We start from the raw sequence: 26,074 nt of genomic DNA, 5'->3' as shown, positions 1-26,074 counted from the left end.
TATTAAAAGGAAGCATTTGTGGGTTTATTATGTTGGGTTTCTTTTCTATAATGTACATATCTAAATAAAGGCATATATATAGCAAAGGCACTGATATTGTGAGGAACAAACAATTAAGATATTAATGCGGTTCAAATATTTAAAATTTCTACAAGAAATAAACGTGATTAAATGATTTCTGCAGCTGAACACTACATCAATTTGTATTTTTTATACTCAGTTTTTGTTTGGTAGAAACATATTAACTAACGCGGGTTGTAATGAATCAAAGTGAGAAACAACTTTCTGAGTTTGTGTAATTTCCTTTACTGAATAAACCTGTTGATATTACTTATTTAAATCATGTATACTGTAGGTGCAACATAAGCAATTGATACATAAAACGATTCTGGTCTTGCCTTGTACATGTATCATTATAGAACTATCTGATTTTAAACCTTTGATTTGAGGCAAGTTTGATGTAACACTATTGATCACTGTTGTATTATCATTTCGGCATCGAAATGCTATTCTTTTCCATCTATGTTAGGTTGATCATGAATGACGCATTCAAAATTTAATCATAGCAGAAGAGAAAACACTTAACATGATATATTCAAACGGTAAGACTTTTTTTTTTTTACATTGTAAATGATTTCGTTGGCTGTGACGTGGGAATAATAGTCAAATTTCTTTACTAACCTTGCACTGCTTTAATTAGCAAAAAGTTTCTTACTACGTCTTGTCCGAAAAATGTATGCTCAAGGCACAGGCAGCTCCTTTTGAAAAAAAGAGATGCATACAGAATGGTGATCTGAAAGCCTTCAATTAAATTCTTGAAAACTACCCTTTAGGCCAACAACATCGATCAGAAAATGTGTAGTTGGCTTTGAAGAGATATTTGTCTGTGAAGACTTTTGGTTTAGTGTAGATATTTTTTAAGTTTTGTTTTGCAAGATGACACGCAATTAAGGAAAAACACAAATATCTAGCGTCATAAAGTATGGTGTCCCATTCTTGTATCTGACGTCATAGTCAAGCTTTATAACAATTCTTCATGCATAATAATGAGTTAGCTCTGCGAGAGTTACAATATAGAACCCGTCCTTTGCATGAAGACGAACTAGGTTTTATCAATATTTCAGACAACGTTAAGACACTCAACGATGAAGCTTTCAATTACAATTCTTATGCTCTTGTCATTCATCTAGAACGCTATGGCTTTGAATATTGGCAAACGGAATTACTAAATCTAAGTATGTTGGGTATAGAAATGGCTTCAATCCATTATATAAAAATTACTTCTTAAAAATAATTGAAATTTCCCTATCTTTGGCATCAACAAACATCTGGTTATATCTTCCATGGATTAGAGAAAATATCGCCTGACTATAAAACTATTTACTCACTTTTCATAGTGTTGTTTATGTTTACGTTATTTACAGTTCATAGACTAGATTTCTCTATTGCCCAAGGTTTAAAGATGTTGGTTTCCTTTAAAGATCTAATTGTCATTAATATATGAACAACACAATATTATGTACACAGCTAGTTGCCTAGTTTCATTTACAGATTTCAAATATACACCGATGTACAGTAATGGAGAGCTAAATATATCCACCTCCCGATCCTGATTGGTTGAGATAGAAGCCCAGTTATCATGCCCAGTTATCTGATTGGATGATACAGTATATGCGTCTGCTTGGATGTTACACTATATGAGTCTTGGATATTACACTATATGAGTCTGATTGGATGTTACACTATACTAATCTGTTTGTATGTTACACTATATGAGTCTGATTGGATGCTACACTATGCTAATCTGTTTGGATGTTACACTATATGAGTCTGATTGGATGTTACACTATACTAATCTGTTTGGATGTTACACTATATAATAATAATAGTAATAATAATAATAATAATAATGAGGACTTTGTATAGCGCCTAATCTTTAGAAGCTCTAAGCGCTTTACAACAGTAAACAACACCTATAAGATAAGAAACATAATAATATTATTACAAAAACAAACAACATAAAATTAGAAAAACATTAAAAAATAAAAAATATGCTGAGAATATTTCAGGTAGGAAACATTATTAGGTCTTTAAGTTTGTTCCTGCTATCGAAATAAATGTGTTTTGAGAGCCCTGTTGAATGTGATCACTGTGTCATTGTGTCTAAGTTCAGTGGGCAATTCATTCCACGTTGCTGGGCCCTGGTATGCAAAAGAATGCTGTTCATATGACTTTGTTTTCATACTTGGAATAATGAGAATACGATTGTCAGAAGAGGAGCGTAAGTATCTTGCTGGTGTATACACATGGGTGAGGTCAGATAGGTATGTTGGACTAGAGTCCGACCAGTGACGTCGCTATGGGGGTGAGGAGGGTGCGGACCGCACCGGGTGACACCATCTCAGAGGGGTGACACCAAAATGAAAAATTGTAAATTTTACAGAGCACACACTGCTCGGTCTAGTCGGATTTCATAAGCGGATAACCGATCATAGTTAAATACATGACTAGCAGGCACAGCAGTGGCGTCGCTAGGGGGATGCGGGGGGTACGGACTGCACCGGGTGACACCATCAGAGGGGGTGACACCAAAATGACATTACTAAGGATTTTGTATGGTCTGTTACGGAAGGAGGACCATGGGGGTGACACCATGAGCTACCGCACTGGGTGACACCAACCCGAGTGACGCCACTGAGTCCGACAGTGAAACGTAGCACAGAGAACACATTTTGTGTTTGATTCTGGATCGAATGGATAGCCAGTGTAGGGTACAGAGCAGTGGGGAGGTGTGCTCTGATAGTGGTACTCTAAGTATGATCCGAGCAGCTGTGTTTTGAACTTTTTGAAGTTTCTGGAGCAGATATTGAGAAGAACCAGACGGAATTGAGTTACAATAGTCCAGTCTTGAAAGTACTAATGAACAAACAATTGTTTTAGTGGCATCAACTGAAAGATATTTGCGAATTGAGCTAATGCGTCTCAGCTCAAGATATGCAGCCTTGCATATGTGCATGACATGTTGGTGCAATGTGAGAGTACTGTCCAGAGTAACACCTAGGTTTTCGTACTGACTGTGTGAATTTAATGTTGGCGTTGCTGATATTTATTGTTTGAGGTAAAGGATGTGAATGAGAAAGTATTTGTGTTGTGATCAGAATGGCCTCAGTTTTATCATCATTCATCTGCAGCTTGTTACATGTCATCCATGATTTCATATCAGAAATGCACCTCTCAACACCTTGGATGGTAGCATCGACTTCAGCTGGTTGGCTAGATTTGTATATTTGGGTGTCATCAGCGTACAATTGGTGAGACACTGGATGATGATCTGTGACACTTGAAAGTGACTGAGTGTACAGAATGAAGAGAACAGGTCCAAGAACAGACCCCTGTGGAACACCACAACATAGATCAACTGGGCTGGAGTGTATTCTATTCGCAGATACAATTTGTGTGCTGTTGACCAAGTAGGACTTAAACCACAGTAAGGCTGTATTATGAATGCCAAATACATGCTGGAGACGGTGAAGTAATATATCATGGTCTATTGTGTCAAATGCTGCAGACAAATCAAGGAGGATGAGGACTGTAATCTGTCCACTATCCGACGCAGAGAGAATGTCATTAACTACTTTTAGAAGAGTAGTTTCAGTACTGTGGCAAGGGCGATATGCAGATTGTACATTGCTAAAAAGACTGTTTGAATTTAGACGAGATACAAGCTGGGATAGAACAACCTTTTCTAAGATATGAGTCAGATTGGATGTTACACTATATACGAGTCTGATTCTCATACTTTATATGTCTGCATGGATGTTACACTACATTAGTCTGCTAGGATTTACACTGTGTGAGTCTGATTCGATTCTGCACTACATTAGTCTGCCATGATTTACACTCTTTCAGTCTATTAGGATGTTACACTATATGAGTCTGCTTGGATGTTACACTATATGAGTCTGATTGGATGTTACACTATACGAGAATGACCTTCACCCAATCCTTCACTCTGACCAGCCTCTAACCATCTTATGTCGATCTACCTTCATATTAAATGGTTTAGAATTTCATGACTAAAGCTTTTCTTTCATTTTGAACAACTGACTTTAAGAGAGGATAAATTTAGGGTCGAGATCGTTTGGCTAAATAAAACAAAATTAAAACCCTTTTGATTGAAATTGTTTCAATAAACCTAATTCAACCAGTCGTAAAATGTGTGGGCTGCTGCGTAAACGCTGTACTTTATTCTGCATTTGAAGCCGTATGGAAGCAATAATGTAATTATGAATAAGTCACACAAGTTTTGATTTACACAGTTTGAGATTTAATGACCGATTTCAATGTTTATTACTAATATTATATTCATAAATACTGCTCCCAGAAAACGGTCTCTTTCAGCTTTGAGAACTATCTACATTTACATTTTTACATTTTGGAAATTATGACGAAAGTAAATAACTGCTATTTGTTGGCATCCTTCACTGACTGACATTTTTATGCTCACGTGTTATTTATGGAAGGAGCACAGAGGGTTGCCTATATTCTTCCGTGGTGTAACGTCTCGTCCTGCAGATTTCCGTGGTATAACTACTCGTCCTGCAGATTTCATTACCGTCGTAATTTTTATGTACTTGATGGATTTAAACGATATATGTAACAACGTCTCACATGCTTAAAACCTTGGAGAAGTTGTCTTCCTTCTAAATAGCTTTAGATGGACATCATGAACTGATATCATCTTTGGCACTAGTTTTTACATACAAAGATCCAAGATAAAGTTTCCTTGTCAGTGATTTCATGCAAACGTTTACGAAGTTATGACCCTTGTTTTATTAAGAAATTTGTCCTTTCACTTTTCTATGCTCTAAATAACTTTGAGAAAAACTTGATGTATTGTATCGAATTTGGTGGGTGGCTTTAGGTCTATAGCCCAATCTATTTTCGCCGTTTCTTGGAAAAATTTCATTACGTGCCTTGATTTTATTTCCGTGCAAATGTTTATGAGTCACATTTGTGCCCCTCTGTTTGACTCATATCGGGGTCATCGGTGTCACTTGTTCGCATTTCTGGTTTAATAATTGTATAGGCGACAACAACAATCGGCTATTTGTGAAATACATCGAACAATCCGCTTTACTCGAAGGACTCTTTACAGTATGAACGGATTATTTTGTCTATGACCTTGGAAAAAAAGAGAATCTGAAAACAAATTCTAAATTACCCTCTAGATGTGAACTAGATTTCGGAATTTAAGTAGATTATATATATATATATATATATATATATATATATATATATATATATATATATATATATATATATATATATATATATGTGTGTGTGTGTGTGTGTATGTGTGCGTGCGTGCGCATATGTGTGTATAAGTGTGTGTATATGTGTTTCTTTGTGTCTGTGTGTATATATGTGTGTATGTGTATGTGTGTATATATGTTTGAATATATGTGTGTGTGTCTGTGTGTGTATGTATATGTGTGTGTCTGTTCGTGTATGTATATGTGTGTGTCTCTGTGTGTATGTATATGTGTGTGTCTGTGTGTGTGTGTCTGTGTGTATATGTGTGTGTATGTGCGTGTATGTGTGTGTAAATTTAAATCTGTGATGATTAGATGTAGCTCCGCTGGTAGCGTATGACTCGAAATTTAAAGGACGCAGGCTCGATACCTGTCCAGGTCAGCCCACATGAGCTGTCTCGGTGTGACCTAGCAAAGACACACAGCTCCCGTTTTTCTTGTGCTGATATAGTTTGTATCTTAGGGAAAGAGAAAAAAAAAACGTAAGGATTGCTAATCAGCTTCGGTTCCAAATATGTAATAAATGAAGCGTAAGAGCGAATGTGTCATTTATTAATATGTACTGTGTTGTTAGCCTCACTCGAATTTGTAATTTATCAATATTTAATCTGTTGTTAGCCTCTCTCGAATTTGTTATTTATTAATATTTATTGTTTTGTTAGCCTCTCTAGAACGTGTCACTGATTAGTTTTTAATGCGTGAGCTATCTTGAACGTGCCATTTATTAATATTTAAATCATAGACCTCTCTAAAACGTGTTAATCATTAATGTTTAATGTGTTGTTAGCCTCTCTAAAACGTGTTAATCATTAATGTTTAATGTGTTGTTAACCTCTCTAAAACGTGTTAATCATTAATGTTTAATGTGTTGTTAGCCTCTATAGAACGTGTCACTAATTAATTTTTAATGCGTGAGCTATCTTGAACGTGTCATTTATTAATATTTAAATCATAGGCCTCTCTAAAACATGTCACTCATTAATATTTAATGTGTTAGTCTGTCCTGAAAATGTAATTTATTTATGTTTAATGCTTTAGCCTATCTAGAACGTGTTATTTAATGATTAATGCGTTTGTCGCACATGAATTGTCATTTATTTATATTTAATGCATTAAGCCTCTCGCGAACTTTTCATTTATTTTTAATGCGTTGTCCTCTCCAGGACGTGTCATTTCTTAATGTTTAACGCGTCAGCCTCTCTAGAACGTATAATATATTATTGCTGACTGAGTCAGCTTTACTAGAGCGTGTCATTTGTTAATGTTTAATGCGTTAACCACTCAAGAACGGACCGCTCCGATGGTCTAAGTGGTTAGCGCGCGCGGGTTTTTGTACCCCGGCTGAGTCATACCATAGACTTTTTAAAATGGTACTAGCAGCAGCCTCATTTGGCGCTCAGCATTAAGAGGTTAGTGTTAGGACTGTTCGGCTTGGTTTGTAAGGATAATGTGACTGGGTAGGACATTATGCTACATGTCTGCAGCATGATGTTAGACATCACTATAAACTGCCACACGCAGACATGGCAGTGATATAACTGAAGAATTGTTAAAGCTACGTTAAAAATCCAAGTCACACACAGACACACACGAACGTTTCATTCATTAATGTTTAATGTGTTTTCCTCTCTCGAACGTTTCATTTATTTATGTTTAATGCGATAGCCTCTCAAGAAAGTATCAGTTATTAATATTTAATGCGTTAGCCTCTCTAGGCCGTGGTATTTATGACTGTTTAATGCGTCAGCCTCTCACGGAGTGTCATATATTAATGTTTAATGCATTAGCCTCTCTCGAATGTGCCGTTTGCAACACAGTATCCTTGTCCTGACCTATATTAAATTTTCACCGTGAATATATTGTTTGAAAGTTATGACTTTTATAACTCAAGGAATTGTGTTTTACTGGTTACAATTTCGAAGTATACAAAATAAATTCCGTTTAATCTAACATTTACGAGTTATCGTCATCTAACATTTACGAGTTATCGTCATCTACTAGGTAGCAGTAACCAAGCTTTATTTAAAATATCTGTTATTCTGATCTTGTCAAAATATGTCTCAGCTGTCTGATCTGTCTTATTGGGTCTGTTTTATATTCTGTCATGTCATTTCTCTCTTTGGTCTTTGCCCACTGAACAGCTTTGGTCTTTGCCCATTGGACAGCTTGCGAAATGTGTTGGAAAGGAAAAGAAAAAAAAGAAGTGTTTCTGCTCATATTATGGAAGTGCATTTTTAAAGGCTGTAATGAATGAGTATAGAAACATTTGTACTAGGCTATTAGCCCATTATAGATGCAATCCACTTAGAGTTACTAGCCCATTAACGATGCAATCCACCTAGAGTTACTAGCGCATTATAGATGCAATCCACTTAGAATTACTAGCCCATTAACGCTGAATCCACTTAGAGTTACTAGCCCATTATAGATGAAATCCACTTAGAGTTACTAGCCCATTAACGATGCAATCCACTTAGAGTTACTAGCCCATTAACGATGCAGTCAACCAGGCGTTACTAGACCATCAGCAAAGCAGTCCACTTAAAGTTACTAGCCCATCAACGATGCAGTTCATTTGAAGTTACTAGCCCATCAACGATACAGTCCACTTGGAGTTTCTATCCCATCCACGATGCAATCCATTTGGAGTTTCTATCCCATCCACGATGCAATCCATTTGGAATGGAGAGGTCATCAACAATGACGCCCACATGGAGTGATTAGCGCATCAACGATGCAGTCGAGAGAGAGAGTTACTAGCCCATGAACGATGCAGTCAACCTGGAGTTACTAGCCTATCAACGATGCAGTTCACTTAAAGGTACTAGCCCATCAACGATGCAGTCAACATAGAGTTACTAGCCCATCGACGATGAAGTCCACTTAGAGCTACTAGCCTAGCAACGATGCAGTTCATTAGAAGTTACTAGCCCATCAACGATGCAATCCACTTAGAGTTACTAGCCCATTGTATATGCAATTCACTTAGAGTTACTAGCACATCAACGATGCAGTCCACATCGAGTTACTAGACCATCAACGATGCAATCCACTTAGAGTTACTAGCCTGTCAACGATGCAGTCAACATTGAGTTACTAGACCATCAACGCGATACAGCCCACGTCAATTTTTAGCCCATTAACGATGCAGTCCACGTCGAGTTGCTACCCCATCAACGATACCGTCTACTTGGAGTTACTAGCCCATTAACGATGCAGTCCACGTCGAGTTACTAGCACATCAACGATGCAGTCCACTTAAAATTACTAGCCCATCAACGATGCAGTCCACTTAGAGCTACTAGCTTATCAGCGATGCAGTTCATTAGAAGTTACTAACCTACCAACGAAGCAGTCCACATAAAGTTACTAGTCCATCAACGATGCAGTCCACTTAAAATGAATAGCCCATCAACGAAGCAGTCCACATAAAGTTACTAGTCCATCAACGATGCAGTCCACTTAAAATGAATAGCCCATCAATGATGCAGTCCACGTGGAATTACTAATCTAATAATGATGCAGCCTAGTTGAAATTATTCAATGGAGAGATGTTCCTAGTTTTCCATCCGAAATAATGTCTGCGATACTTAATTTTAGTTTATCGTGGTCTTTGATGACTGATCGTTTTCTTTGGCAACAATTTTCAATCTAAGATATATTGTTTAGTTTATCTACTTAACCGATAATAAATACCGGCTCGCGTGCACATAACACAGTTCAGTAATTTTCATTAGCATTTCGAAGATTAACTGTAAATGGGCCGCTCCGGTGGCTTTGTGGTTAGAGCATCCGCCTCGGATACAAGAGTTCGCGGGTTCAAACCTCGGTTGAGTCATACCAAAGACTTATATAAAAATTATACTAACAGCTGCCACACTAGGCGCTCAGAATAAAGAGTTTATTGTTAGGACTGGTTGGCCAAGTGTCAGGATAATGTTACTGCATGTCTGCGGCATGATGCCCCAGTACTAGACATCGCTATAAACCGCCACAATGCAGACATCGTAGCGATATGATTAAAAGATTGTTAAAACTACGTTATAAATCCAAACACACACACACACACACACACCAACTGTAAATGAGCTTCATAGATCAATTAAGTAGTATTATTATTATCACTATATTATTATTAAATTTTGAGAAGTGTGTTCAGACCTAAATTACGTACCATACCTTTGGATGCTCATCTACATTGACATCTGCTCCGCAACGCCTGTGCTACGCGTTTACTCCAGACACCCATGTTAAGCATTTGTTCCACAAGACATGTGCTAAGCATTTGCTCCGCAACACCTTTGCTAAGCATTTACTCCACGACACCCATGTGAAGCATTTGCTCCACAAGACCTGTGCTAAGCATTTGCTTCACGACACCTGTGTTTAGCATTTGCTCCATGACAACTGCATTAAGCATTTTCTCAAGGACACCCGTGGTAAGTATTTGCTCAAGAAAAGCCCGTGTTAAGCATTTGCTCTGCAACACCTGTGCTAAGCGTTTTCTCCATGACACACGTGTTAAGCATTTGCTCCACGACACCTGTGCTAAAGAAAGGTTTTTAATCAATCAGAATTAAGTGAGGCTTCCATATTTTGTTTCTATTTCGAGACCTGAATAAACTTCTTGCAATAAAAGGTACAATTATGCAAATGTTCTTAATTTGGTACTAGATTATGGGATTAGAACGTTTGAGCATGAAATCAAACTTAAAGAGTGCAATGAAATTGACATTCGTTTGAAACAGTACCTCCCTTAAATGCAAGTGAAGTGAAGAACATGCCTGTTAGCATTGCCCATGTAAGTCAGTATAGTTATCATTCCTAATTGGATATGAAAATTTGGTTTGACCTAATCCATTACGAATAGCCTCTGCCAACAACACAGAAGCATGTTCTACTGTCTCTTCGGTACAGGATGGCTAATTATGTATTAATAGTGATATTAAGATGATGGTTCCAGACAGAGGGCTTTCTTAATCATCACATAAAGACAGCCATGTAGGCTTTCTGCTCTTATATCAGCATGATCTCTGATTCTGAAAATATACTTTAAAGTGTCTTGGCAATTTATTCCTTATTAGAGTTTAGCTGCGGGGGGTATCTCCTCTATATGATACATCATCTCAACTGCATTTTATTTGCAAGATATTTGCTAACACACACACACACACATAAATTCAGTAATGCATGCAATTGTGATGACACCTTTATTATCAGCTTTAATATTTTAGCATCGTTATCATCAGCCTCTTTGCTAATCACTCGTGAATTATTTTCCATCTGACAATGCTCTTTTTCGTTCACGTTTACAAAAAGGGGGGGGGGTCCTGGTGGTCCAAAGCGCTCTCCGTTATATACCACAGTGAGTCTCTGGCTGGGCCAATGTGAGAGCTGGCCTGTATCTTCCCCTGAGTCGGTGGCTCTTACTGAGATTTTTTCGGGTTCTTCCTCCACCATTTACACTGGTCGTTATGTGTCGGGCGTTGACATATGGCGTTTAACCCAAATCAGCAACAATGACAACATTTTCAAAATTGTCAGGGCATTGATATGTTGCAGCGTAAGAGGGTGAGATTTTATCTTTTCCATTTGAAAAGTTCACAAATATAGTCTATCGTATTCACTGATACCGAAAACTTGCAACGTCCGCCTAAATTCGACCTGTAAAATGCCTAAATATTTAGGGCACGCTCTGAAAAATTGGAAGCCAGTAAGAAAGCAGTAGTAACCGTGTATGGCGGTCAAGCCAGACCTTAATTTGCAGAGAAAAAGAACTACTCGCAATAATGCCCTTCTGACCCAACGACATTGCAAAATATCCACCCGAAGAAATAAGATAATTCATAGAACACAGGGGGGAATCAATTTCAACACCACTGATATTTTGCATGTTTATTGTATTACACTTCATGCGTTACTTTATTACACTTCGTGTTTTATTTTGTAATACACTTCATGTCTTTTTTGTATTACACTTCATGCATGTTTATTGTATTACACTTCATGTTTTATTTTATTACACTTCATCGCTACTTTTATAAAAAAAAGCATACTGGACAAGAAACTCTTTATATATAAAAGTGCAAAAGAAAATGTTTCTTTTTTTCTTCTTTTTATTCTAACGATTGAGTCACACTGTACAATTTTAATCAACTTGAATGTTACTGGGTTTAAAGGGACTTCTTTTCTCGTTGAATAATTAATAAAACTAAGATGGAAAAGCAATGGATGCCCTCGGTCACTGAAGATCACTCGTTAAAGGTTTCCTGCGATTAATTATTTTGTTTTCCTGTCATAAATATCAGCCAGAAACTAAAGTGGTTAGAGCGTCCGCCTCGGATGCGGAAGCACGCGGGTTTGAAGACCCGGCCGAGCCATACTAAAGACATATAAAAATGGTACAAGCAGCTGACTCGTTTGGCGTTCAGCATTAAGAGGTTAGTGTTAGAACTGGTTGGCCAGGTGTCAGGATGTGACTGAGTGGGTCATCATGGTACACGCCTGCGGCATGATGTCCCAGTACCAGACGTAACTACAAACTGCCACATTGCAGACATACTACATACATCGTATCAATATGACTGAAAAATTGTTAAAGCTAATTTAAAAATGCAAAACACACACACTCTCTAACTGCAAATTTGACCCATTTTTTAAATTAAGGTAGTTTTCTTTGTGAACGGAATGACCTTAAATGGGTCAAAGTTCAATCCGTATGGAATCTTACTGCGAGCATCTGAATACCATATTTAAAATATCACCTCGGCGTTACTAGTTATCGATATATTTGGAAAGGGTTCAACTGTTATTATGTTCACTGTCGCTCCTGTGACACAGGAAAGAGAACAATTTCGCTGAAGATCAGACAACTGGCTCGGGTCCAATAATGTTTACCGACTGACGAAACTTGCCTGGCTTCCAATCACCCTTGGAATGATTGCATATACGCGGCGAAGTAAGAAATAAATATCGCAGCATAGTTCACACGTCATAATTCAAGACAAATGTTGTGTGCTAATGTGTATTGATTCGTTAGTTATATTGAGTTTTAAATGGCCCTGAAAATGCTCTCGCTTTCTTTGAAGTCTTCGTAATGCTTTAATTACCGTAACAGTCGTTTAATCCACATTAATCATATCAAGGAACCTGCAATCTGGTTTCACTTGACATAGTGGAACGCGTTTCCAAGTATTTGCCGAAAATATAATATTTTCTGAAAAATAATCTACAGACTGGTTAACTGCTGCATGTCATTTGCAATAACAGCCATTTTGTTTTACACAGAAATTTTAACATATTAGGAATATCTCACCATAAACCATTATTTATTCTGCACGCAGCGCAAAACATAAAGTCTTGATGCCTACCAAGATCTTTGACTACGCAAAACATGCCTAACTATTGTAACATTACTTTTCTAAGAGGTAAACTGCTTATCCACAGACCAAGGTTTTATTGTGTTACACTGATCAAAATGTTCCTAAGTGTATCAAGAAAACTGTATCATGCTGACATAGAGCTGCACTTTTCACCGGGTTCTTCTGGGTACACTGCAAAAAAGAGAAGACAAAAAATAATTTAAAAAAATAACGAGCGTCCACCTCTGAGGCGGGAGGTCGTGGGTTCCTAACCCCGGCTGAGTCATTCCAAAGACATAAAAATGGCACTAACAGCAACCTCGTTTGGTGCTCAGCATTAAGAGGTTAGTGTTAGGACTGGTCGGCCTGGTGTCAGGATAATGCGACTGGGTAGGACATGATGCTACCCGTTTGCGGCATGATACCCGGTGCTAGACATCACTATAAACTATCACACTGCAGACATCGTATCGATATGACTGAAACAAATGTCAAAACTACGTCAAAAGAATCCAAATCTCTCACACACACACACACACACACACACTCTCTCTCTCTCTCTCTCTCTCTCTCTCTCTTCTGGGTACGTTTTTGTAGGCGGTCCTTACCTTGACACGTGACCCATATTGGACAGTTACACTTTATGGTGGATCGGGCAGCTGAACAGAAAAGTACAGGCTTTGAGGGCAGAAGGCAATCACTAATACAGTGATCATCTCCAAACGTATTCAGATAGGTCTGGATAACAGGATGAGAGTAACCTCCCGCAACCTTCCCTAGCTCAAATCCAGCTCACGCGCAAGTCATGTGACATGAGGTCTAGAAGTTGGGAAACCTTTTTATTTTCAACGCGCCGTCGTCTTCCATCATGTATGTTGCTACACACACACACACACACACACACACACACATATATGTATGTATGATTCATAATTGCACTATCAACTAGCCTAGTGCATGATTTGTTCAGTTTCCAAGTGTTGAACCTCTGGGGGACGGGGGAGCATCTCCCACAATTATTCAGATGACGAACGAGGGGAGAAACATAGTCGATGTACTGTTCTGTACGACCGTGATTTCAATATAGAAATTCAGAACAAATTACAAGGAACCAGTCTCGCTGCTAAATCAATTGATGTATAAAGGAATTAATTGATTGAATCATTCAATTAAGTACAGTCTTTCAACCTCAAAAATGTCAAGGAAGCTGTCCCAAGCGGCAAGAAGTAATCTAAGACAAGAAATATCATGCGCGAAATATCATTGGTTTTCCGTCCCGTGCTTGTGTAGAGCGATCATACCCTTAGAGAACAAACTCCATTATTTCCTGAATGAGATAATAATAATAATAATATTAATAATAATAATAAACTATCTATAATGAGGATAACACATTTGGTCATGGCTGACCCATCTGCCATGTGGTCCTCAGTTTTTGTAATAAGAAATAAAAATAGAAGATCATGCACATAACCATGTATCGTCGCACACTCATTCCTACATATTTGACATGAATGACTATGTGTGACTATACTGGGAAACATACAAATATATATCAATTATGGATATGATTTTAAAGTTTTCTATTCGGAGCTTTTAATATATCATTCCAGCTGGTCTAGAAGGAATTTCTTTAATGGCATTTTAAAAGAAGCAAGGGAAGTTAAATTACGTATCCTCATTGGTAAGGAATTCCATACAGTAGCTGCTGATACAGAAAATGAGCTTTTGTAGTGATTGGTTTTCGACCAAGGAATCTGGAGATCGTTGTTTGTCGTCGATCGGAGATTACGCTCAGTATTCGATGATCTTAGTTCAATTATGTTAGAGATATAATCTGGAGAAAGACCGTTTAAAGACTTGTATGTCATGATTCCTTTAAAATAAAGAATACGTTTTTGTATAGGTAGCCATTTCAGACGTGAAAACAACACATTTGAGGGAGTCATAACAGGAAGTTTCAGTATTATTCATGCTGCCTTTTTCTGGAGTCTATCAATTTTGGACAGATTATAATTTGATGTGTTTCCCCATATGGTACAGCCGTAATCTATCAGTGGTAGTATATAACCCGAAAAATAAATTTCAAGTGATTGTGGAGGTAGAAATTTTGACAGCAATTTAAACAGAGTTATTAATTTGACTACCATTGCACATAAGAGATCGATATGCGCATTCCAGCTGAGGTGTTGATCAATGTAGATACCAAGAAGTTTTTGATTTTTGACAATAGATACGTCTAAGCCATTTTGAGTTAGAAGTAAATCCATGTTAGTAGATAGACGCTGCCTTGTTCCAATTGTCATACATTTCGTTTTAGAGATGTTAATATGCATTTTGTTTTGATGACACCAAACTGATATATTGTTGAGGTCGGTTTGAAGTTTATTTTTAATGGAGTCTACAGATTTATCAGATAAATGCAATATCGAATCGTCAGCCAAAAGATCTGTGTTAGCCTGCACTGGATACAAGGCTAAGTCATTGACAAATAGTAGAAAAAGAAGAGGCCCTAATATAGATCCTTGAGGAACACCACTTAAGATATGACTTGGTTCGGAAATATGTTTACCCGTGCAAACAACCTGGTGTCTGTTTGTGAGATACGACGTGAACCAGGCAACTGAGTTTGGAGAAAACTTGTAGGCTGAAAGTTTTTTAATGAGCACCGAATGGTCAACCAAATCGAATGCTTTTTTAAAATCAATGAAGATTGCACCAGTAAGTTCACCTGATTCTACTGCTAGTAGCCATTGGTCTATAAGGTTTGTCACTGCAGTCTGACATGAGTGATTCTTTCGAAAACCTGATTGTGATCTATGGAGGAGTTGGTACTTGTCAAGATATCTGAAAATATGCTTGCTGACATGTTTTTCCATAATTTTTGAAAGTACGGATAGAACAGATATGGGTCGATAGTTGGATGGGTCATTCTTTTCATTCTTTTCATTTCCCTTATAAATTGCGAATGCTTTTGCTAACGTCAATGACTCCGGGAATTTATTGGAAGTGATACTACAGTTAATTATTTCTTTCAACGACTCTGAGATTGATAAAGCCGACATTTTCAGAGTTTTTTGGGGTGAATTCCATCTAGACCAGCTGATTTGTTTGTGTCAAGTTTATTTATAATATCAAAAGTGTAATTTATTGTTATTAAGGGAATGTTGAAACTAACATGATCGGGTACCCTTTCATTCACGAATTTAGTAAGTTTGTCTAAATTAGGCTCTGTATTCTTAGACCTGTCAAGCGTTTGGGAGATATTAGTAAAAAAAATGGTTCAACTGGTTTGCAATATCGAGCTCTTAAATATATTTGGTACCATCAACTATAATTTCACATGGAGCTAGAGGCGCAGGTTTCTTTGAAGTTAGATTTCGTAAGTGATTCCAGATGGATATGTTATTGGAGTTTGATGTGATGGTTTCTTTGAAAAAGGAGCGTTTGTGTTTTACAATGATTGATTTGACTTTGTTTCGCCATAAACGATAGTTTGTGAAGTCGTTATGTTTATGGTAGTAGTTTCGTTTGCGTTGTGCCTCTGCGATTTCATTAGTATACCATTCTGGTTGTTTTGATCGTTTAATTCTCTTGATGCGTATGGGGGCGTGTTTATTTAGGATAGTAAGAAAACAGTGATTCCAGTTAGACAAGTCATATTCTGGGTCTGTGTTAGGAAAATATATTGCGTTAATGTTTTGTGATAGTTCGGAGAGAAATTCATTTTCAGAAAAGTTTTTGAAGCATCTGTACTGCATGCAGGAGTGTAAGTTGTTTTTCTTTGCGCTCTGTTGCTTACGAGTTGCACATATAGGATAGTGATCACTAATAGGGAAACGTACGTTTATCTCCTAGAGATTGGATGGATGGGTAGTACAGATGTGGTCGATCAGAGTAGAAGTACAGGCTGTTACTCTTATTGGAGCATTTATTACCTGTGTAAGGTCGTGCAGTTGTATCATATGTAGCCATTTAGTGTTAGTATCAGAGATGAGGTCAATATTAAAGTCTCCCATGATAATTACTTAATTGTTGGAAGATAAAGCAGCCTCTAACTCGTGTTCAAATTGGTCAGTCCATGAGGAGAGGGAGTTTGGGGGTCGGTATGCTGAGCAGATATAGTTATTTACTATTGAGGAAACTTAACCCGATCCATATTGATTCGATAGTAGAATTTTCAAAATCTGTTCTTCTCTTGTATGTTAAGTAATTTGAAACGTACATGACTATCCCTCCTCCTATGCCTTGTGGTCGATCTCGTCTTTCCAAAAAAAAAGTTGCTAATAGAGATAGCACTGTCAGGTACATTACAATCTAGAAACGTTTCGCATAGTCCAATTACTGCAAGGTTGGGTTCATTTTGTATCGTTAGTCTTAGTTCATCGATCTTTAGTAAGATGTGTCTTACATTGATATTGATAAGTTGCAAACCTTTCTTTTTCAGACCAAAGGATGTACAGTTTAAATTTTTCTCAGTCGTTATAGGAATGAAGACAGATTTATTAGTTATTCCCGAGTCTGTGAGAGAGACCTCATAACCTTGGCATGTACAATTAGAATTTGTACTTTGGACAGAGATGCCGTCGGAACAAATATCTCAGAAAACATGATACTTATTATTGGTTGAGGTGTATGTATAATTATCATTGTATCTAGATGGACATACCTAATGGTTATAATTATAGTTTGGTACGCCACGTCTGTCATGTGCGTACTGTTGTATGATCGAAGTGTCACTTTACCAAGGCCTTGTATAACGTTCGAGTCTTCCTCGATAACCATGCCATGTATTCTGTGTATTATGTTGATAATCTGCGTAGTTAAGCATCAACGACGTCTGATTAGTAGATGCAATGGTAATATGATAAATGACGTCATAACGGAACAGAGGGTTACAATAACATTATACCTATCATGTGGTGAAAGTTTCGCAAAATGTCAAAAGTTCCTTGATAGTCTAATACGTAGTTCAAAAGTTATATAAATAAATTGATGAATGTTTCGATGGAGCTAAAGACACTGGCATGTACAGATGATGAGAGAGGATGTAAACCATGGAGATCGATATCGAAGAGTATATCTGAGACCATGAAAACATACATGAAGGAAGAATGACAAGTTCCTGTCTCTGACGGAACGGAAACTTTTGACATTTCAATAATCAGGACATATTAATGACGTAGAGGCGATATTTTTTTCTGGTGCCAGGAAGACATACAGATTTCGCGTGTCTAAAATAGATGGGTGGGGAGGAGCGAATGGTAGGGGTGGGGATAAGGGCAAAGATTTACTAAGATTCCCATGCAGATAAAAACAGGAAACCTCAAAGTAGAACTTTCCTCGTCAGGGCGCGCATCGCAAAATCGGCTTATCGTGTCATATTAATTATGTCACCATATCTTCACCTTATGCTGTCATATGATTGGCACGTGTTCAGGGCATGGTTAACTAGATGTTGTCATATGATTGGCACGTAGTAAGGCATGGTTAACTAGATGCTGTCATATGACTGGCACGTGTTCAGGGCATGGTTAACTAGATGAGAGAACTGCATACGGCTAAGGCTAACTACTTTTAAAAGAACCTTACGCGTCCTATTCACAAAGAAAGTAATAATTATTCGGCAAGATGAGTTCCTGAACGTTATTGTCACTCCTCATATCACTAAATTGAACAACAATATAAATGATCAGAAATTGTGTATTAATTTATTATACTGTCGGTTTGTGTTTTATACAGGATGATAGTATTTCCCTTGCAGATTTAAGATCAAACTATACACTTGGAAGTGGTATGGGGTACTTTTTACTAATAAAGCAAATGCAGCCAAATTTTGTTCACTAGAACATCGTACTGTCGAACAACCTGGATTCTTCAAAAGTTTTTTTATTTATTTACATATTACAGATAGAATATCTGTAATTATAATAAACAAGGCTAATTCAAATTATAGACCCCTATAATGTTTGTTTTTTTACTTTCGGATTGCGGATGCCTATAATTGATTTGTTGATTCGAACTATGGATCGCTATAATCGATGTGTAGATTCGAGTTATGGATCCTAGTATTAATTGGATGATTCGTGTTATAGATCCAGTAACTGATTTGCTGATTCGATCTACGGATCTCTATAAATGATTTGCTGATTAGAGTCATGGATCATATAATTGATTTCTTGATTCGAGTTATGGATCCTATAATTAGCATGTTGATTCGAGTTATGGATCCTATAATTGGTTTGTTGATTCGAATTATGGATCCTATAATTGATTTGTTGATTCGAGTTATAGATCCTATAATTGATTTGTTGATTTTAGTTATGGATTATATAATTGCTTTGTTAGGTCAATTGGATGTTCTAGAGAGAGAGATTCACTTAATTCATTCGTACTATACTTGTATTCCAGCACATCACTTACCATACTATATCTAGTATAGAGAAAGAAAACTTGGAAAATGTTTTAGTAGCTGGGAAGCATAAATTGAAGACTCTATCTTTTAGCAGTCAGAATTTCGTAGGGAAGCTTGTTTTGTCATAGATTAGGAAAAAAACTGTAATTTTTTATATATTATTATGCTTTCTTATCTGGATATTTCAACTAGGAAAGTGGAAATAAGAAATTTACAACAAAACAAATTTAAATCTGTTTATACGCATCTGAAAATATGTATGTATGTATGTATGAGTGTGTGTGTATGTCTGTATGTGTATATATGTGTGTATGTATGTGGGTGGGTGGTGGTTTGCGTGCGTACGTGCGTGCGTGTGTGTGTTAACTAGGACTGAAACTTGCATTTTTCTATCAATATAATGAGTACAAAAAAGAAGAAAGGGTGCACTTGGAGATCCTGTAATTAGAAAACAAGAAATGTCACTGAACTTTCTCATTGATGATTGCTTACAGAAAAATATTGTGTGCTAGGTATGTTCTGACACTTTCAAGAACTGTGAAGCAAACCTGACAGAGCCATTGTTTCATACGATTTAGGCGACCAGATAGCCGTATAGAACGTAATGAAGCATGCACTCAGTGAATCGCTGGTCGCAACGAAGGGAGCATGATTAGATTTGTTTCCGATCATTAGTTATGTTTACAGATTGTTTTTGCTTGAAACATTCAGAATTAAACTGTTTTCCTATGATATAACATCTTGCAGCTATGAGAACTAAAGATTTTAATTCAAGCCCATGTCTTATATGTGAGGTACATTTGATTCCCTGTAATTATTAAGCCTGTCAGCTACCCGATTGGCTGGATGGATATTTTTGTTATATATAGATAACAAGTTTTTGGAAATGTGATTTAAATGATAAACATGATGCAGATTTAGATTATATTTAAGGAATCTATTGCACAACATATTTGAAATCTTATAGACGGTGGTGGAATTTGCTCTCCCTTTGTAATAACAGTTCATGTAGAAGGACTATCCAGTTTGGGATAGTATCCCTACGCAGACTAACTCTGATGACACGTCTGTATGTTAGGAGTAACAAAATAGTTCCAAACACTTGGTCCCCACTAATGTGTTTATTTTCAGGACTTGCTATGGTCCTTCTGATATATACTTTGATTATAATTTAAACTATGTAAAATTCTTCGCAAAAGTATGCTTGCGTCTTTTTCAAAACATAATATTCTTTATGCATTTTGGAGCGTATTCGTTGTCAAATCTTTGGTCTCGGAGGTGAGTATATTTGTCAAGCTCTTCAATTTTGGGCGGCAAGTAAATCTTGCAAACAGACCTCAATCCCATAATATCAAGATAGACGTGGTCAGTATTCTGGAAACAATGTAACTTGTGAGATTTGATGAAGAAGGTCAAGATACATTTTTGTGGAAAAGAGAGCCTATCATACGTTTTTGTGGAAAAGAGAGCCTATCATACGTTTTTGTGGAAAAGAGAGCCTATCATACGTTTTTGTGGAAAAGAGAGCCTATCATGTTAGAAACGTTTCCTCTTATGTATTTCCTAAAGGTATGCATTCAAGTGTCACAGTCAGACAGGTACGCTAGTCCTCATCACCCAAACCGTAGCCCCTTTGACGACACATGATGTGATGTCTTGGCAAACAGCTTACTAATTTCAAATGACGATCAACTGTACAAAGCTTAATATGCTCATGAGAATCTCAAGAGAGTCTCGTATCCGAAGACGATCGCAAGATCATAGCCGCTAGAGTGCCAAACAAATTGTTACATTTTTCTATGGTAGCATTGCCTGTTGGTTAGGAAAAGATTTGCACAGAGTTTCAAGACAAAACATAGAAACTTGAACGGCATTACTTTTTCAGATGAGGGCATGGAAAGATTATTATTATTCTTGTAAATTAATTGGGTTATTCCTCGTGCCAATAATATATCACAATAGCTACGGTATGGGGTGATGTTTCAATGCAGATTTCTGAACAACAGACTATTACTCTTTTCCACTATATACACATAAGTGGAATTACTCTTTTCAATTATACACAAATAAGTGAAATGACCATTTTCCATTATATATACATAATTAGAATTACTCTTTTCCACTGCATACACATAAGCGGAATTACTCTTTTTCATTATACAGACATAAGTTGAATTACCCTTTTCCATTATATACACATAAGTGGAATTACCCTTTTCCATTATACACACATACTACTCGGAATAACCCGTTTCATTATATACACACAAGTGGAATTATCCTTTTCCATTATACACACACATAAGTCGAATTACTCGTTTCCATTACACACACACATAAGTGGACTTACCCGTTTTCATTATATACACATAAGTGGAATTACCCTTTTCCATTATACACACAGAAGTCGAATTACCCTTTTCCACTATACACACGTAAGTAACACTACCCTTTTTTCATTATAGACACATAAAATGCATACATTTTCGCGACAAAATATGAATGTTACAACTATTGCATTTATACGACAGTCAGTATTGTTAAGGTACACTTCTCATATATCCCTTAAATGTAAACCACGTACATTGCTTTTGTGGATATATTTTGTTGTACTTTAAGTAGGTATCCTACTAGATATAGACTAAGATGCGAACCCCGCCATTATTTTAAAAAGAATCGTTCAAATGTGGATAGTGGACTGTTTTGTTAAATTGCAATCGAAATTTAAAAAACGTTTATAAATGGATACAAGTACAACCAGTCTCATTTGTAAGCAAATCTATTGGCTAGTAACTTTTAATCTCTTTTCAATCTTGTGTCTGTGTAACAAACATGGAAGTTGTAACTCGACTGTTTATCTTATTCGTGAATCTAAGTGAAAATGATTGTTTGGATTAATGAATTAGTATGTGGTTTTTGTGAGACTCTACTGCTCGTAATTTTCAACAAAACATGGTGATCGCTAAGTTTTGAAAGACATTGTTTACTCTCTGATCTTGACGGTTATTCTGATAATGTTGAAAAGGGTGACATACTTTTTTTAAGTTTTAATTTATTGTGTCTAGGAAGCTCTTTAAAAGATATTGGAAAGTTAGTGAAATAATTTAAAGAAACATTTTTTATTTCGTTGTCTTTATTAAATTGCTAATTGAACAAAACATTCTGGTTGATAAAACGTGAAAAGACAGGTTGCACCGAAAATTATGCATTATGTGGTGACGATATTACTCTGTTAGGAAACATTAATTTCGTGCTAATTCGGAAACATCCAGTTTAGTAAAAAATATTTGGCTTACATAAGTTTTAAAAAGACTTTTAATCATTTTACGTTTCTTTTTTCATTATTCATTTAGGACTCAAGCGGTCACAGCATTTGGCACCAAGGAAATATCGATAGCATTTGCATGTTGTTGATGTTGTATCTTTTGGCATCGGAAAAGCGCGTTTCTTGTCAGTGTTGCGATGAATATAGCCAAGACGAATCCTATATTACTTAGTAATGATTTAGGATTTAAATTACCTGTCTTGATTTAATTATACACTCCATATGGTATAGTTTGAAATGATTCTGGCACAAAACATAAAAGTTGTAAATATCCATTAACTACTAACTGGGACGAAGCTAAAATAGTATGTGGCAAAGTTGCAGATATTTTGAGCATGTACTGAAGAGAATATTATATGTATGTATGTATGTATGTATGTATGTATGTATGTATGTATGTATGTATGTATGTATGTATGTATGTCTGTCTGTATGTATGTATGTATGTATGTATGTATATGTGTGTGTGTGTATGTGTGTATGTATGTATGTGTGTGTGTGTATGTATGTAGGTACGTACTTACGTACGTACGTACGCACGCACGCACGCACGTATGTATGTATGCATGCATGCATGTATGTATGTATGTATGTATGTATGTATGTATGTATGTATGTATGTGTGTGCATGTATGTATGTATGTATAGTGTGTGCGTGCGTGCGTATGTGTGTGTGTGTGCATGCGTATGTGTGTGTGTGTTTGTGTGTGTGTGTTGATCAAAATTTAATAATGGTGTGTAATTACAAACTACAGAATCTTTATCTAGTTCAAATTCCTTAAGGTAAAAAAAATTGGTAATATATAGGTACAACTGCCATTGATAATATGTTCAACTTAATAATCTCTAGGGGTCACAGATGGTATAATATTCAACATCCAATTGCTCTAAAAAAAAATTACCGTAGGCAAGGATACAGAATCACAGAATTCATTGAAAACCAGGTGATGCATATAAATTACCCTAAGGGAACAAAAATATTTGGGCTGATATAGTAAGTAATATCTTGTAGTCAGTATTGGGAAATCAGTCTAATCGAAATACCAAAGAAAACCATGTTTATTTGCAATGAACTGGTCTTCGGTTTTCTGTATTTATCACGGGAAACATTGCGGGAAAATTTCAATTAACCCTCTGAGAGACAGGAACTGTTGACTATACAAAAATAATTTGTAGAACTCAAGGAAACGTACAGAAATATGAGTTTATCTTCCGTAAAACGACAGCGAACCATTTTGCAGATAATTAAAGGGTATGTATGTGTGTATGTATGTATGTATGTATGTATGTATGTATGTATGTTGTATTTATGTATGTGCGTGCATGCATACATGTTTCTATCTTTGGTATGACTTGGCCGGGGTTCCAACCTGTGACCATAAGCATTCGAGGCGGAAGCTCTAACTACTTAGGTCACTGAAGTGGTTGTTTGGTTGTATTCATCCAGGTATGGAAAGAGTCGTATGTTCGCGCATGCGTGCTTATTCCTTTAAGCATACATTCACGCAGGTCCGTCTGTCTGTCTGTATGTTTGTACGTATTATATGTAGGCCAGATGTTGTGCAATTCAAATATATTAAAATAGGAGATTTGTTTCGATTAAGTTTGCAGATTGGAATCGTCCTTCTTGGCACTAGTATAATTAAGCCATGCAATTTTATGTTGAACCTAAGCAACTAAACTGTCATTATATGTTACAGACATTACTCGTGTCTGTAATAAATTATTTTCAGATGGAATTCAGCATTGCATGAACACTTTTATTTCTAGATAGCATACCAATGTACAAAAGAAACAGTTGTGAATGTATCTTGTTACACGCTAGGGGTCTAAAACCGAGCGAATATAACCTGTGTGTGCGTGGTTTGATAACATATGTCTTCCCCTATTTCTAATCATCTCAAGTAAACAGTTGTGAATGTATCTTTTTATACGCTAGGGGTCTAAAACCGAGCGAATATAACCTGTGTGTGCGTGGTTTGATAGCACATGTCTTCCCCTATTTCTAATGATCTCAAGTAAACAGTCGTTCTCAACTGAAATGTTCGGAAACGCACAAATACCACAGTAATTTAACTCTAATCACCGAATGAGAATACATCACGAAACTCTAATTTCACAGTTGTAATGTCTTTCTTGTTACACACTTTTTTAAGATTCCCCAGTTAGCCTTTGTCAGCTGAATATTAGTACTGACTGTCATACAGTGCAAAACGCGACCCAAACACCCCATTATGCCCAGTGCATATATTTTCACAGTGTGCCTAAAATATTTATCTAGGGAATACCGATTGCTAAGAAATTAGAGAAGGTCCATTTTATGATATAGATTTGTGCTGTCATAAAGTCTCGAGAACACTTTACATTATGACATCTGCTCCTAGAAATTAATTAATTAACTAATTGGGTAATTACTCGGGTTGAGAAATATCTTCTAAAAACACTGACTCCCCATAATTAAGAAAAGATCATTCAAATATAACAAAGCTACAAATGGTGATATATATATATATATATATATATATATATATATATATATATATATATATATATATATATATATATATATATATATATATATATATATGTGTGTGTGTGTGTGTGTGTGTGTGTGTGTGTGTGTGTGTGTTTACTTTTATGCAGTTATTGTTCACGTTCCCCACACCATGTATACATTCTACACATCGTGATTGATAAATCTACCACCTGTTTTTCCCCATTTCAGAAACCCAGGAAATACACTTGATTTAGACACCTTTATGAAAAGCTGTAATGTCAGCAGGTGAGTTGGAATCTATTTGATGTTTATGAAAGTAACTTCGCAGATTTATTTTCCTTCTTTATGCTTTCCCTAAATTTTGTACTTTTAGAACCCGGGACACATCTGTTTGTCCATTAATAATTCTAAGTGTTTGGCCTTAACTTCACCATTTTTGACAACTTGTTGATTTTTTACTTTGCTATCTCTCTCTCTCTCTCTCTCTCTCTCTCTCTCTCTCTCTCTCGTGAAATTATGATACTTCAATGTTAGATTACAATTCGTATCTACTGAATACAAATACTAAGATGTGTGTGTAACAGTCTCTCACTGAGGTAGAAATTTTACTCGGTAATAACAGATGTCATTACAAAATGGGATGTTTCGTATGTTGTTTTTTTTTTTTTTTTTTGTTTCATTTTCTTTCCTCGCGTGTTTGTTAATCTCAAATTCCATGACTTAATATGTATCCATTGGAAAGACTTCCATTATTATCGACAATTCACACACACACACACACATGCACGCGCATGCATGTATACATATAATGTATGTCAATAAGTTTTATGTAGGAGTATGATATATTTGTTCAAGATCCGTCTTCATCTGATTATTCAGGAAAATAAAATTGTTATAGATCCAGCTTGATTTTTAACATATTTTTTTTCTCGCAAACCGATGCGAATTCATAGTACTTAGAGCATTCAAGCAAATCAACAATAATTAAATTACGATAAAAAATATTAATTAGTTTTGTACATTTTCCTATAAATTGGATGTGGTTTGCAAGCTTTCGTCTCCACGCTTTAGTGGGAAGAAATTTACTGGGTCAATACGGCTGATTAGACCAAAATGGAAATTTTAGTTGAATTTATAAATAAACTGTGTGTTATGGTTTGA

The 26,074-nt window shown here is 36.3% G+C and overlaps 1 protein-coding gene across 8 annotated transcripts in view; it reads left to right on the top strand.

Moving 5' to 3' along the window:
• LOC149792858 (sex peptide receptor-like) overlaps nt 1-26,074 on the top strand; it is a 211,740-nt gene that overhangs the window by 63,882 nt on the left and 121,784 nt on the right. For 5 of the 8 annotated variants that reach the window (XM_089966642.1, XM_089966638.1, XM_089966637.1 and 2 more), the window contains exon 2: nt 25,142-25,198. The exons of the other annotated variants lie outside the window; for them this stretch is intronic. The gene's annotated coding sequence lies outside the window, so the exon portion shown is untranslated. The remainder of the gene's footprint in view (nt 1-25,141; nt 25,199-26,074) is intronic. 8 annotated transcript variants of the gene reach the window in all.

This window comes from Sinohyriopsis cumingii, chromosome 8 (assembly GCF_028554795.1).
Source record: "Sinohyriopsis cumingii isolate HCF-2022 chromosome 8, ASM2855479v2, whole genome shotgun sequence".
Classification (NCBI taxonomy): domain Eukaryota; kingdom Metazoa; phylum Mollusca; class Bivalvia; order Unionida; family Unionidae; genus Sinohyriopsis; species Sinohyriopsis cumingii.
The sequence above is the reverse complement of the archived record's forward strand: the minus strand, read 5'-3'. Positions and strand labels throughout refer to the sequence as shown.